This window comes from Lygodium microphyllum, chromosome 1, assembly GCF_053477565.2.
Source record: "Lygodium microphyllum isolate KBCC chromosome 1, Lygodium_microphyllum_v1.1.10, whole genome shotgun sequence".
Taxonomy (NCBI): domain Eukaryota; kingdom Viridiplantae; phylum Streptophyta; class Polypodiopsida; order Schizaeales; family Lygodiaceae; genus Lygodium; species Lygodium microphyllum.
Window position 1 is genome coordinate 194,035,193 of NC_141135.1, and position 15,142 is coordinate 194,050,334.

Sequence of the window (15,142 nt, forward strand, 5' to 3'; positions counted from 1 at the left end):
TGAGCTTCCTCTTGTGTATACACTGTGTGTTTGACACAGCAACTCAAGCAAGTCCTCCCACCACGTGATTCTTGATATGGTATCAGAGCCCCGCCACTGAGAGAGGCTGATTTCGAAGGCAAAAGTAAAGGAGATGAAGTAAGGTTCGAGCAAGCAAGAAACATGTAAGAAGCTCTCCCATTCTTTCACTCTTTCTCTTGGATAGTGCCTGTGGAGACACCGGAAGCAAGGTCGAGCAAAAATCTCACATTGCTGTGAGATTTGGTATGTGAGCAGATCATTGTTTATTCTGTAGATAAGCCCTTTACAGTCATCCGCAATTATTTTGGGCGTCTAAGGCCATTTCAGGCCCCGTTTTAGAGCCACAAGAAGGTTGCGGATAGCAATTTCAGGATACATTGTGATTTCGACTATATTGACTGAAAGTGGGTGCACAGGTTACAGATTGCACATCTGTAATTTTTAAGGTGTTTGCAGGAAGGAAATATAAGGTTTATCTCCAAATTGGTTGCAGATTACATGCACTATTGAGCAATCAGTGAAAAAGGTTGTTTAGTGTAGTGCTCTGCATGTGTTGTGAAAGATTGCAAAAGACTAGCTTGCTATGTTGTATCCTTGTTTGTGATAATGGCACAGAACAGTGGAAATCCCATTATTGAGAATCTCAATAAGAACAACTACCCTTCATTGAAGTTCGGTGTGATGAACTTCTTCATTGGAAAGGGCCTCTATGAGTCTGTTTCAGGTGAAGAAAAGGAGCCAGAGCTCGGTATCCCTCCTACTGCAGATGAGTTAAAAGTATGGAAAGAGTGGAATGCGAAAGACAAAAATGTGATGTACTAGCTATCTACAGTCATTGATAATATTGTGCTAGGACATATCAGGAATGCAGAAACTTCACATGTAGCTTGGACAATTTTTGAGAGTATGTTTTTAGTAAATACAAAGGCACGAAAGATTCAACTCAAGCAAGAGTTGAATGCGTTGAAGAAAGGGAAAATGTATGTCAATGAGTATGTGTTGAAGGTGAGGAGCATTGCGGATGCTTTAGCAGCAATTGATGCGACACCGGATGATGATGATTTGGTTTCATCCACTCCGAGTGGCCTTAACAATAAGGAATGGAAATCATTTATTACTTAAGTATATGTACAGAAGCCATTTCGAGATTTTGATGAGCTGATCTCTCTCATGATTACTGAAGAGATCAATATGCAGGGTGATTCGCCTGAGAGAAATGGTGAACAGATCCAAGCATTTTACTCAAGTTCAGGAAGGGAACATGATAGATTCTCTTCGAGAGGCCATGGTATGGGATGTGCTAGTGATAACTAGCAAAACAAGTTCAATCAACAGTTTAGTGATGTCAAAGATGCGGGATCTAGAGCATGGAAAAGGCGGAAGCTATGGAGGATGGAAGATAAAGACACAACTCATGTTGACATGACAATGTAGACAGTTGTTACACAAGTGAATTAGGTTTCAAGATTGAGACTTGAACTCATAAACACAATCTTGTGTATGGATAACAATGACACAGACACTTGACAGAAAGAGACAAGTACTATTGCATTATCATATATGAAAGTAATAGTTCAAGTACATCATTATATAGAGTTCTTTAGTAGCACTTAACATCCACTGTGCATATGGGATTTGTCTCTCTTCCTAGAATGTACTGCATTTTCCTAGCCTAGCTGTCCTATACAAAGGGATTAAAGTAGGTGTGATTGCAAATATCTCAACACCCCTCCTCAATCACAACCAAAAGTACAAAGTACGTAGAGGCTTTAGTGAAAGCAACACTTGCAAAGTGTGGGCACACCATAAACATGGCAAAACACCAGAGGCTATCGCAGAAAAGGCTAAGTGTGGGTACCACAAACATGATGGGCATTCAAAGGCTATAGCAACCGTCTTACAAAGTGTATAGAGGGTGTAGTACAAGGATAAATGAGGAGTTTTACAAGTTTATGTTTGAGACATTAGGGCTAGGAAATACAAAACTAAAAAAGTCTATCTGAATAGAAGGACTAATGAGGTTTGTCCTTCTCCTGGTGGTCTTCTTCTTCTTCTTCTTTCTTTGCTCCATTTTCTTCTTCTTCTTTCACTGCAACTAGATAGGCTTTTTGGGACGTCTTTCTTGCGTGGCAGAACTTCTCGGTGTGTCCTGTCCTTTTACAGAAGTCACAGAAGAGCTAATCCTTCTTGCCTTTGTATCTATTGCCAACATATAATGCATGCTCATCTCTAGAGGTACTTGGTCCTTCCTTAGTTTTTAGCTTCTTTTCCTCTTCTAATAGTGATGCCTGAATATCAACAAGTTCAGGATTTGGCAGGTTGATTAAAGTTGTTGATACATTATTATATTCAAGAGGCAAACTCTTAAGTAGAACACCGATGCAAACATCTTCTTCCATTTTAATGTTGATTCCTACAATTTGGGTTAGAAGTCCTTCCATGTAATTTAGATGTGTGGCAAGTGATGTGCTGGACTTCATTTCAAGCCTGAAAAACTCAATCAGGAGACCATACTTTGATGATTTAGACTGTGCACAAACAAGGTGTGAAGTCTCTTCCATGTATCCTGTGAGGTCTCACAGTTATCCACATGGTGGATATAGCTGTCATCTAGCTCCAGTTTGATAACAGCCTGGGCCTTATCATAGTTCTTTTGCCAAGTTACAACAAGATCCGCATCATGAGGCTTCTTTTCTTTTCTAGTCGTAATGGCCCAGAGGCCCTTCTTCATCAAGATGAGTTTGATGCGGGTTTGCCAGGTGTGAAACCCAACTCCTTTGAAATAAGCATTTGGAGAGTCTTTGCCCATGTTAGACTTACGGGAACAATACCAAATCAACTTCATAATTTTGAGATTTATCAATGGAAGAGCAGATTACAATGTGTCAAGAGACACAAGTAATGACAATGTGAAAACACACTATGCGGAGACTATGTCTTTGTTGATATTGAGCTTGAATCTTCTTTGTTCGGGATCGTCGATCCTTCTTCAATCTTTCCAGGTTCTTTCCCTCCTTGATTTGATGCTCAGAAAATATATTAGAGTGGCAGTGTGTTGGTCCAGGTGGTAGGAGAGAGAAAATAATGAGATTTTTCAGCTTGAGTGGAAAATTGGCTATGGTGGATTTTAGGGTTCCATGATAGGGGCCTGGTTTTTTGCTGATTGTAGGAGCTATGGTTGATCATTTTCAAAACTTTTTTTATGAAATTTTATCTCTTTTCAAGACCCATCAAAACCCTATGATCATCGTCCAGATCGTGGCCTATAGCGATGGCGGCAAAAAAACTCGAACATCAGTAGGCATAGTTCAGCCAGATTCTCGCGATTTCGTGAATGCTGGAGTAGAAAGTGATCAATGTCATGCTGTGTTGTGCCACGATGAAGCGCCCTGATGTAAGGAATGATTCCTTAGAAGAAAGAAAGAGGAGATATGCTCTGTGTTGGGAGATCTAGGGATTCCAATCAATGTATGTCCTGCAGGTCACAAATTTAGGCTATGGCAGTGACTGGCAATCTGAGCAATGCTGAGCTATGCAGTGGCCAATGTCAAGCTCTTAAGTGATATGAAGAAGCCTTGGAGTCAAGGAACAAATTTCCAAAAGAGAGCAGGTTCAGATATGACCTGTGGAGAGAGATCCAAGAGCTTCAAGTTGATAGCTGGCTATGGCTACCAAGGAAGGTCAAGTAGAGATGGAGGTGAGAAATGGAACCATGAGCTGAACTTGAGCTGACCTGAGGTTAAGAGGGACTAAGAGAGCAGAGAAGATAGTTATGCCATGCCCAATTGGGCTCTGATACCATGTCAAAGATGCGGGATCTAGAGCATGGAAAAGGCGGAAGCTATGGAGGATGGAAGATAAAGACACAACTCATGTTGACATGACAATGTAGACAATTGTTACACAAGTGAATTAGGTTTCAAGATTGAGACTTGAACTTATAAACACAATCTTGTGTATGGACAATAATGACACAGACACGTGACAGAAAGAGACAAGTACTATTGCATTATCATATATGAAAGTGATAGTTCAAGTACATCATTATATAAAGTTCTTTGGTAGCACTTAACATCCACTGCGCATATGGGATTTTTCTCTCTTCCTAGAATGAACTGCATCTTCCTAGCCTAGTTGTCCTATACAAATGGACTAAAGTAGGTGTGATTGCAAATATCTCAATAGGTGAAATGCAGGTTTCTGGAGGCAGAGAAAACTTTAGAGATAGGGGGAGCTCTAGAGGAAGAGGTGGATGGCAGAATAGAGGTTCTGAAAATTCTACTATTGTTTGCCATTATTGTGGCAAAACAGGCCATATTGTAGCCCATTGTTATGCAAACAAGGATGATATTCGCAGTGGTAAATTGCAGCAAGGAAACTATGCATCGTCTTCATGACAGAATGAAAACATGAGCGTTTGTTTGTTATGCAGCATATAATGAATGTAGTTACAGGAAAGGGGACACATGATGATGTATGATATGTCGATTCAGGTGCGTCTAATCATATGACCTGTTATGTTGAATGATTTGGAGAGATGCAAGACTTACAAAACCCAGGTTATGTGCAGACGGGTGATGATTCATGCCACCCAATTTCACACATTGGAAAGGTTCCCTTGTCCCTGTATGATGACCAGACAAAGAGTCTGATAGATGTATTACATGTACCATCAATTACAAATAATCTAGTATCTGTTGGCCAAATGGTAGAGCAGGGGTTGCAGGTCCAATTCAATGCAAAAAGTTTTTTGTAGAAAACTTTAATGATAAGTGCAGGTTGGTCGCAAAAGAAAGTAGAGTTGGCCGAATGTTCACTTTAGATACTGGAATTCTTGCAATGGATGCTGCTATGTATACTAAAGGAAAAGGAGTAGTTGCACATATTGAAATATGGCATAAACGTATTGGACACACAAATGTGCAAAGGTTAAAAGTAATGCAGTCCAGAGGATTGGTTACAAGGTTGCCTTCATTTAGAGTTGCAGAATTGCATAAAGTCTGTGAGGCATGCCAGTTTGGTAAGTAGGCAAGACAACCCTTCATGCATGATAGAGAAATGAGTAGAAAAATATGTGATGTAGTGCATACAGATGTTTGGGGGCCTACATAAAATGTATCTCTTGGTGGCAACAAATACTTTGTCACATTTATTGATGACTCTTCACGGAAGCTATGGGTATACTTCATCAAGGAAAAGAGTGATGTGTTTGAGCACTTCAAATCTTTTAAGGCAGAAACAGAAACATGCTTAAAACTAAAGTGTTTGAGATCAGATGGAGGAGATGAGTACCTCTCTAATGAGTTCAGTGGCTTCTTCAGGACTCATGGGATAAAAAGGCAAATTTACTTGCAGGTTTACCCCACAGAAAAATGGTGTTGCAGAAAGAAAAAACATGCATATTGCATAAGTTGAACGGGCATTAATGGATGAAAAGAATATGCCCAAAATTTTTTGATTTGAGCCTATCCATACTGCTCTTTACATTGTGAATAGAACTCTCACAGTTGTAGTTAATGGGATGACTCCTGAAGAATGCTTTACTGGCAAGAAGCCTGATGTATCGCACTTGAAGGTATTTGGCTGTGTTGCATATGTTCATGTGCCAGATGAGCTATGGAAGAAGTTTGATCCAAAGGTAGAAAAATGTGTTTTTATTAGATACTCTTTAGAGCAGAAAGTGTATCGCTGTTATAACCCTGTCACAGGTGAGTTTAGAGTGAGCAGGGATGTTATCTTTGATGAGATGGGAAGTTAGTATTGGGTGCAGAGAAGGTTCAAAGTTCTGAAGCTTACTCGGAGTTGCAGAGATAGAGTTGAGCTTGAGGGGGAGTGTTGAGATGGCAAGCTCAACACGTGCGGACATTGACGATGGACCGCCTGGCTAGATGGGTCCGCACGTCTACACTTAGCTCATTGGTGGTCATTATGATACTCACATACCCACTAACTTATCAGTTATTATATTTAGTTTATTACACCTACCTACAACTGACAAAGACATAGCGCCAGTCGATTAGTATAGTCGATTATGCTATGTTTGACTTAGTAGGCCACTTTCCTTTATGTTGTATCTTATCTATACTTTGTGTACATTGTATAGTGTGTGGAAGAAGAATAGGAAACCAGCAAGAAAACTTTTTGACCTCCATCTCTCTTCTTGTGTTCTTGAGTGAGCTTCCTCTTGTGTATACAGTGTGTGTTTGGTGTAGCAGCTCAAGCAAGTCCCCCCACCACGCAATTCTTGACACTGAAAAGATTGGAGAGTATCTTTTTAATATTGGATTTTCTTTTTTCTGATGTTGATCACTCACTTTATGTGAGAAAGAGAGATGTAGGTTTGCTCATCGTAGTCATCTATGTGGATGACTTGATTATTACAGGTGGTGACCGTGACAATGGGATTGCTTAATTTAAGGACTTCTTGAAGAAGAAGTTTGAGATGAAAGATTTGGGTGAGCTGAGATACTTTCTTGGTATTGAGGTGATCAGATGTGATGATGGTATATGGCTATCCCAAAGGAAGTATGGCTTGGATATGTTATCCAAGTATGGTATGATAGCATGCAAGCCTCTTTCAGTACCATTGGAGCAAAATGTGAAGTTGAGTGCTGACGTTGGGGATGGGATAGAAGACCCTACTATGTTCATGAGGATAGTAGGGAGTTTGATTTACATGACTATCACAAGGCTAGACGTGAGCTATGTTGTTGGCCTTGTTAGTCAAATTATATAGATGCCTAGAAAGCCTCATTTGGATGCAGTTAGACGTATATTGAGGTATGTGAAGTCCACTTTACATTATGGACTTTTTTATGAGGTAGCATGTCACACAAAAGATCTATAAGTGGATTCATGTTTTCCCTTAGTAGTGCAGCAGTTACATGGAGCAGCAAAAAGCAACCTAGAGTTACTTTAATGAGTACAGAGGCTGAGTATAGAGGTGCTGTTATGGTAGCATGTGAGGTGGTATGGCTGCAAAAGTTATTAGGTGATTTGGACATGCAAGGAGATGGTCCAGTTGTCATTCATTGTGACAACATGAGCAGCATACAACTAGCTAGGAATCTAGTGTTCCATGCTAGGACAAAACACATTGAGGTGCACTACCACTTTTGAGAGAGAAGGTACTTGCAGGAGAGATTGACTTGGTATATGTGAGCACAGAGGATCAAATCGATGACATTTTCACAAAGGCATTGTGGGTGCATAGAAGCTTCAAAAGTTCTGAAGCTTACTTGGAGTTGCAGAGATAGAATTGAGCTTGAGGGGGAGTGTTGAGATGGCAAGCTCAACACGTGCGGACATTGATGATGGACCGCTTGGCTAGATGAGTTCGCACATCTACACTTAGCACGTTGGTGGTCATTATGATACTCACATGGCCACTGACTTATCACTTATTATATTTTGTTTGTTACACCTACCTATAGCTAGCAAAGATATAGTTCCAGTCGATTAGTGTAGTTAGTTATGCACTGTTTGACTTAGAAGGCGAGTTTCCTTTATGTTGTATCTTATCTATACTTTGTGTACATTGTATAGTGTGTGGAAGAAGAAGAAAAGTTAGCAAAAAAAAGTTTTGGCATGCATATCTCTTCTTGTGTTCTTAAGTGAGCTTCCTCTTGTGTATACAGTGTGTGTTGTGCGCAGTAGCTCAAATAAGTCCCCCCACCATGCAATTCTTGACACTTTCATCCTAACCGGATGGGGATGTGAGTATGGTCTGCCCTCTATATCTATCAGTGAGTGTGAGATAGAGAGTGGGGTGAGTGACTAGTCCTTTCCTTTCAATTCAAATGGGAGGTGCCATGTATGGATGGAGTGTTGCACGCACGAGTTGGGCCTCTCACTATACGAAGCACGATTTGTTCATGTGCACTATACTGTAAGGCTCCTTGGCTTTCCTTCTTGCACCATATGCTAACACAGGGCAGGATGCACAATTGCACCTTCAAATGTGCACAAGGCATACAACCTCTATACCAATGACTGTGAGGCTTACATCAATGGGTATAAGGAATGGGCTACCCTCCTGTATTCTCTAACAGAGTGTCACTCAAAGGGGGGTCAGAGTGTGATTCGTGTGTCCTCAGAACAATCATTGAGAGGTGCAGATTGAGGGATGTTATGACATTGGAGTCAAGTATGTTCTTATTTTCCTATATACACACGGGATGGATCTTTGCCACCATCACAAGCCACACCACCCTGTTCAATACACTGCACCACAAGGCTCCTTGGCCTTCCTGCTTACACCTATGCAAGATAGTCGGAACGCATGAACGCACCATCATTTGTGCACATTGGCATACTCCCTCCCAATCATTTTCCCCTTATTCAATTCTAAACAGGGCGTGAGTTGTGGGATTTCATGCTTATTCATTGAGCGATGTGCGTCATGGGGCGAGTGATTGTTCTATCATCCTCCTGAATGCCCATGTATTGAGAATTCTATTCTTCGTCATCGACACTCAAATCGATAGACTTTACCGACAAATCTACCTCCCTGGGTGTTGTTGCATGCTCCTTGCCATGCTGGATGTGTTTTGTGGCACACCCTGGTCCCTCTTGCCAACCACAACTCTGATCTTCTTGCATCAATAACAGTGGTTCCCTTCAACTATATCCAAAATGGGCCAAGTGTTTCTAACCCTACCTTTCTGTTTGGCAATGCATGTTATGCTTTAAGTGTGGGGATGTAAGCATCCAGTCAGTTGACAAGTCCTAGGCCGTGTCGATCAATCTACTCTAATCGGTAAGGTTTTCAATGTGGGGACGCGTCCCAATGAGACTGAAATGCATATCCCTTGCATATGTCATTAACCAATCATGCATGTCTACCTTGTCCTAGTTCTCCCCTGATGGGATCCCTTTACCATCCTCCACCCTGGTACCCCATGTCGTCAAGGCTGCTTCCCTTGCAGTTACTTTTATTGTGCATTTTTTTCCTTTTCTATGTGAACACACCCTACGTTCACCACACTCCCGATCCAACTTTATAGCCTATTTCTCCCTTTGCATAACATACTTTTCTTATTTGCATTGCCTTGTTATGGCTTACTGTTTTTGCGTTATTAAATTTTGAAGCAATTCCTGTCAATTGGATATTTTTCCATGTGAACGCTCCTTTATTGTTTTGGAATGCTAATCTACTATGCCAACCCTGTCCTACGCATTCCTATGGACATTTTTCCTTTTACTCACCTATCATTCAGACGTACGGTTTGTCCCTTATTTATTTTTGCATGGTTTCGTGTCTTTTTCACATCCGTTTTTGACATTTTTTCATGTGAACCTATCTTATTCTCCTTCGAATTCACTTCTAACTGGATAGCCTTGTCCATCCACCCTTCTTGCACACTTCACTTTTTTCATCTACCTTGTTTCGATGTCTAGATTTTTTATTATTAATTTTTGTTGCATTTTTTAAGCTTCATTTTCTTGTTTTTTCCATGTGAACGGGGCTCAACCCCCCAGAACTGCCTTCCAGCATGACATTCCTGTGAAAACTATTGTGCGGACATTCCTTCTTTTTACTTCCCTTCGTTCCAGTGCTCAGTTCTTTTTCTATTAATTTCTGTGTCTCGTTTTGGGGGTACTTTTTCGGTCTTTTCCACGTCAACGGGTCTTATCTTCATCGGCATTGTGTTCTGACATAATTGGCGTATCCGGCATGCCATTTTGCACATTTTTCATTTTTTCTTTGCTTCATTTCAGCAATCCAATTTTCTAATATTAATTTTTGTATGCGTTTTCGAGCTCGATTTTTGCGTTTTTTCCATGTGAACGTCCTAAATTGTTCTCGAACACACTGAAAATTTTCGACTAATTTTTGCCTGTCGTGCCTCTCACGTCGCGTGTGACCGCCCGTTTTTTTTTTATTACTCATGAAGTCGTGTTCGTCGCGTCATCTTGCACTAGTGTCACCATCGCAACCCCCGTTGCTTCTTGCCACTACAAATTTTTTTACCTCGCCCCGCGCTTATGTGCAGGACGAGGGGGGACTTCCTTGTTTCTTTACATTTTTATCTTCAATTGTTTTTCAATAAAATGAAAACAACAATTTAAAACCCCCCCTCGATGGTTTCCCCCCTCTCCTTTCTCCTTTTTCTCTCTCCTCTTCTCTCTCTCCCTCTCTTTCTCTCTCCCTGACCCCTCCCTCTCTCTCCCCTCTCCCCTCTCCCCTCTCCCTGCTCCTGCTCCTGCTCTCCTCTTCTTTCTTCTTCTTCTTCTTCTTCTTCTTCTTCTTCTTATTCATCGTCGTGGTCGTTTTCATCATCGTCGTTGTCATCGTCCTTCTCCTCTTCCTCCTCCTCCTACTCCCACTCCTTTTTCTCCTTCTTGTTCCTTCTCCTCCCTTACCTACGCCTGTCGTCCACTGCTTTGTCCTAGTTGCCACTGTCTGCACACCGGCCACTGCCCACCGTCTACCTACTGTCGCCCCTACCATCTCTCTACCCACTGCCTGTCGTCCCCCCTCCCACCAGCCCCCTGCCCAACCCACCTGTCCCCCTCCCCCTGCCCAATGCCCCTGCCTGCCACCACCCCACTCCCCCTGAAAACCCCCCTTTTTAAGCCACCTTTTCCACCCTCTCAACCTTTCTTTTTTCTCCCCCAGCAAAAACCTTCTACTCCCCTCTTTGCCCCGTTCCCTTGCCAATGCCTCCACCAGTCCTGCTAAAACTAGTAGAAAACCGCCGACCCTCCACTCCCGACCACCCCTCCATTTCCGTGCCACAACGAGTCCACCCTACCACCTCATTCCACCACACCGCTTCCGGGTGTTCGCTCGTGTTGCGGGTGTGCTCATGTCGAAGTCCATGAGTCCTCCATCCGTGTTCACGCGCGAGGATGCAGGTCTAGAATTGTCAGTGGGGTAGTGCGTGTCGTGGGAGCAGAAGCTGCTGTTCACACGTAGCTCGGGTACCTCCTTTTTATTTTTAGAAACCTATTAACACCTACAAAAACACCTAAATTCCTAAAAATTCAATTAAAAAACAAAAAATAGCTGAAATTTTCCTTACAAAATTGATTTTTTTTTCAGTTTTTTTTGGGTAACCATGTAGATATTTAATTGCAAAAAATTAACAACCCTTAAAATCCTTCAAAATTAGTTGAAAATTGAGAAAAATTCACTAAAAATCAATAGAAATCAGAATTAAATTCAAAGAAATCACAAAAATTCCATTAATGCATTTTACCACTTTTGGAATATTTTATAAGCTAAAAAAGTCTTGACACATGATCACCCTATTATTTTAAGGCCAAAATATTAAATTTTTATCTAGATTTATAGACATCTAATTTTGCATTCCAAAAAATATGCTAAAAAATGCTTAAAAATACAGACACATTGTTGACACTTGATGATTGCTGAAAACTCACCATAAAAAATCACAACATATTTGTGTGTCCCATTTTATCAATTTTACCAACAATAATTTTTTTTTAAAAAAGCACACAAACACAACCAACCGAAAACACAACACACAAACACTAATCACAACTAACCAAACTACATAGGATCCCACTAACCTCGCATTGATATTTGATTTTTAAAAAAAGTAAGGTGTTATATTTTTTTTCAGTAGTGGCTTTTACGTTTTTATTGGACTCATTGCATCTTGGGACCCATCCGTGCGTCCTCAGTTTCTTGCATACACACCCCTGATATGTATTTATATTTCCTACTTTATTTATTTTGGTCACCTCTTACCCATGGTTAATTGTTCAAATGAATTTTAGTCACCCACTTTTGCACGCGCACTCACACTCGCACCAAACACACATTTTTCTAAACAATTAAAATGAACCAACCGTTCACTTAGTACGCGCTTTGTGCACTACACACACATCTAAGTTTATTTAAATGAACCCACCATCACAAGTGCATGCACTACACAAAAAGTGCTAAACACACACTTAATTTTTAATCAATGAATATGAATTTAGAGACCTGAGTTTGGGTATCGAAGTCCCGGTTTCGTTTAAAGCACCGTTTCACCCTAATAATTTGTAATTAAAATTTAAAGAAGGAACTGTCATTTTCGTATTAAGATTTATAACTTAATAAAATTTCACCAATTTTTAAATAATTTCTTAAAACAGACCATTCATTAACCTAATTCCCCTCACTGCACTTTTTTCCCTTTTCAATAAATGTGCCTTGTGGGATGGGCAGGTGCAGTCTTTCGAGCTGTCATGTCTTATAGAATTCTGGTTATTTTTTGTGAGTGGGTTGTTGATGTATTATGGTTTGATTGTATGATACGAATACGAGTGCGGCCCGTAGTTTTCTTTTTTGCCTGATACGGGGATTTAGGGTGTTTGTATAAGAGGTCTGGTCCTGTGAGAGTAATAGTTTTCCAATTGACGCCTAAAATTTTGGGCAAGGCTTTGTCTTTACCCTATCGGGGCAACTCTTTCCCTACTGCTAGAAAAGTATTCTCGAATGAGGATATCCTTAAATTTTTGCAAAAGTAGACCCAAGAGGTATTCGATCCTAAGAAGGTTCTTACCACTTTTGGCATTCGTGTCTCCATGATCTCCAATCCTGTATGGAAGCAGCTATGCTAGTTCCTTTAGGACAGGGTTATGCTTACCAAGACACCCTCTAATTACCTTTCAAAGGAGTTGTTTACAGCTTCAAGAATGGTGTTGAAAGGTATAACGATTGATTGGAGTTCCTACATTCTGTCCAAAGTGGATCAACACTTTGTTAGAGCCACTAGGGGTAAGGTAACTAATGTTACCTTTGGTTCCTACCTTTCTGTCTTTTTGGCATATGCCACCCCTTTGAAGGAAGTTCCTACCTTGATAGTTGATGCACCAGATGCTCCTCCCCCTACTGAATACTCTGATGTTGTCATTGAGGATCTTGATCCTATCCCTCATGTGGTAGTTCAGTGGAAACACTTAAAATGAGTGGCTGAATTAGCCCCAGCTCTTCCTCCAGGTCTCCGTTTGTGATCAATCTAGCAGTCACCTACCAACTTTCCTCACAACGTCGAATCTTTTCAGAGCACATCATGAGGATACTCTAGAGATTTCCATCCCTTCAGTACAACACTTGGTAGCTGGAGATGCAATTTCCTTCCTATGTCAAGATGTTCAGCATTCTATTGAGCTCTCAGTGACTGCATGTATCTAGCAGCTCTATTCCTCTTGCTATGATGAAGTCCAACAGACCAAAGAAGAGCTAACAAAAGCAAATGTAGAGCTAGCTTTTGCTCACAAACACTTTTCTGATCTTTGTACCCAAATGGATAAATAGACTAAGATAATTGATGCTCAGAAAATAGAAATTTCTAGTTTGCAAACTCAGTTGGCTGCCACTAAAACCCAAGTGGTTAATGTAGCTGAGGAACGAGATAGATTGTTCAAGGAATCTCACAAGCTTCAAGCTTTGCTAGCCGCCCAGACATAGGAGCTTAAGATAGCCAATACCACCTTAGACTAGAGCTGAATCTAAATTCAACAACTTAATGAGAAACTGGTCCAGTCACATTCTTCTTCACAAAGCCCTATTGTATATTTAGTTTCTTCTTTGACCCTTGTGGACTTGGCAGGTCTCCAACGACAAGCCATGTTATATCCGTTGTTTCAAGCTAAAGTGTAGAGGCTTCACTCAAGGATGGACTTATTATGATCTTCATTTGAGAAATTTAGGGAGTATATTCCTCATGACCATTCCGGTGTAATGCACTCTTGTCTCTTGAATTCTTGATTTTCTCTTGTCTCCATCTCAAAATTTTGTCAATTAATTCTAAATCATGGTCTTGGCTATGGTGATATTTAACAACATTGATATTAGCACCACCTCTCCATCCCCTGCTCCAAAGCCATACACAAAAGTCATTCTCCAAAAATCTCAAAATATCCCCTTCTCTTCTTGCATTATACTTGGTGAGCTCCTTAGAATGCCAAGGTTGCTTCTTTCCTCAAACAACCTTCTAGTCTCAAATAAATATTTAATTAATGGTTTCTAGTCTATTGGTGGCTTTTGCTTCTACTATGAGGAGATTCAACACTTATTGTCACTATATGCATAGAAGTGAGCCCCCAAAACGATCATCATTTATCATTTTCTTTTTATTATTGTCTCTTATCATTTCATGAAGGGAGGGCTTTCAAGAAGTTTCTTTACAATGGAACATTACTTGTAGTAGTGTTCATCAATCTATTACTTGGAATGCTTTCCAATAAATGGTCATTCAATTACTCTTACCATGATGATTCAAGTTTCAAGTTCAAGAACAATGAAATTTTCTGGCTCTCATAGAAGTTTTAAAATAGATAAAAACACCATATTAGAGATTTTGGGAATTTCTCAAGTCCCACTTTGAATAAATGTCTTACTTTTGTGAATGAAAGAGAGCGCAATGTTTATGTTTATCTTTAAAGGGCACTTTGTATGTTACAAATATGAGATCACACATCTTGAGAGCTTAAATGATGAATGTAAGCTATGCGGCTGTTACGAGATTTGGATTTCACCTCTATCTTTTCTAGCATACTAACAAAATATGATGTTGTATGGTGGTGGAAACATCAAGGAGGCTTAACTAGTATATGCCTAGGAAATTTCCAAGTTTAATGTAAGAATACAAAGGTTTGATGGAGTGGAGAGAGAATTTAGAATACAAGAGCCTTGAATATTGTATGAAAATATATTATCATGGCCAAAATTTATAATGTTATGGATTTCTAGATATTATAATACGAATTTTTTATTTTAGATATAGCATCATTTAAAGTGACATGTATAAGTTTCATGAACTAGGACCTTAAAAGAGTCACCACTAACTAGGTGTGGTTTAATAACTTGATCTAATACCATATCGTAATAAGTTTCGATAGCCTATGATGTGATGGTTCTTTTTTTGTGTAAACCAATAGACACAAGTATGTCAAATAATTGCTCACCCCATTTACATTTTTTGTATGTATATACATGATATATAAATATCTTTTATTCAAAATTTCTATCTATCTTGACAATATATGGACAAGATGGATATTGACTTTAGCCAAAATTAACTAGCTTCACACTTTGACTAGCTAAATGAATTTTCATATCATAAAATAAAGATTTATATACCAAGCTAGAAGTTTATGA